Source organism: Plectropomus leopardus, unplaced genomic scaffold (genome assembly GCF_008729295.1).
Source record: "Plectropomus leopardus isolate mb unplaced genomic scaffold, YSFRI_Pleo_2.0 unplaced_scaffold27498, whole genome shotgun sequence".
Classification (NCBI taxonomy): Eukaryota; Metazoa; Chordata; class Actinopteri; order Perciformes; family Serranidae; genus Plectropomus; species Plectropomus leopardus.
Window position 1 is genome coordinate 922 of NW_024629932.1, and position 1,420 is coordinate 2,341.

General features: G+C 33.3%; 1 long non-coding RNA gene across 1 annotated transcript; it reads left to right on the forward strand.

Moving 5' to 3' along the window:
- Positions 1–333: 333 nt before the first annotated feature.
- Positions 334–997, forward strand: LOC121937801. Its single transcript, XR_006105201.1, has 2 exons — positions 334–416; positions 920–997. It is a non-coding gene; the product is annotated as an uncharacterized LOC121937801 (long non-coding RNA).
- The last annotated feature ends 423 nt before the right edge of the window (positions 998–1,420 follow it).

Here is a 1,420-nt window from a genome sequence, read left to right on the forward strand (position 1 = left end):
CGTAACTCTAGCATTTTTTCAGGTGATATCCTTTTTTTTATTTTACTTTTTATTTTTTGTGCTATTTTTTCAGAGCATTTACTTGTAAATTTTGAGTAATTTCTTGTGAAGTTACTTGTCGACTTCTCCCAGTGTTTTTGAACGAAATCCAGCCAATTTGCAGAAGCTTCAAAGGGTTAAAAATGACCCGATTATCAAAATAAATGCTGATTAATTTTCTTTTGCTGGATTAATCATTTCGGCTGAAGTCATAAATATCTAAAGTTTCAACTTTTAAATGGTGAAGTCGGTCATTTAGTGATTTTAATGAATCATTTATGTTTTTTTGCAGACGAGAACGGAGACGAGGAGTCGGAGGAGCCGCCCAAACCGGAGGTCAAAGAGGTCAAAGAGGACGACGCCTTCTACTCAAAGAAGTACGTCTGACGGTTTATTCCTTTATTGTTGTTTATAATGTTTAAAACGAACCGATCTCTCATACAGGTGAAACTGAGCCTCTTTTCAGATGTTTAAATTGAACCATTTTTAGAGCCTTAACCCTTCGAAACCTGAGAAAAAATGGCTACGTTTCTCTCAAAAACATGGGAAGAATCAATAAACGACGAAGGAAATGACCCAAAAAATAACGAGAAATTTGTGAAAAGTACAAGAAAATTACCTTAAAAATAGCAAAACAAAGAGAGGAAATTTGAAAATGACAAAAAAACGAATAATTGTGTAACATTTTAAATACGTTATTATGTTAAATTATATAATTTCACTCCTTAAACATTTTCTAAATCGACTATTGTCTTGCAGTTTTCCTCATATTTTATTTATTTTTTAAAGAAATCGATTTTCTCAGAGTTCAAAGGGTTAAATTCTTGTGAACCGCTTTGGTCTTTACGTACGTGTTAATTCATACGTGTTTGTGTTTCAGGTGTAAACTTTTCTACAAGAAGGACTCTGAGTTCAAAGAGAAGGGAGTGGGAACTCTGCACCTCAAACAGATCGAGGACAAAAAGACGCAGCTGATCATCCGCGCCGACACCAATCTGGGTAAAAACATCCGAAAAACACGCCGAGCTTCAGCTTCAGGAGGCGCTGCTGTGACAGAGATCCGTTTTTAACTTATTCTGGACTAAAACTGCAGATCGACGCAAACAAAATGCACACGAGTTTGTTTTTTAACAATTTGAGACATTTGACATGTAGCTTTTTTTCCTCATAAAGGTGGGAACAAAGCAGTGGACTTAGCAAAAAAATTGTAAAAGAATACATTTTTTTTTAAAAAAGCAAGAAAATAACCTGGAAATTTGCACAGAAATGGAAAAACATGGGAAAGCAAAACAAGAAAATGTGAAAAAAAACAAAAAAACTTAAAAATCATAATTCTTAAATAATAATTTTTAAATATATGATTATGATAATTGTGATTTTT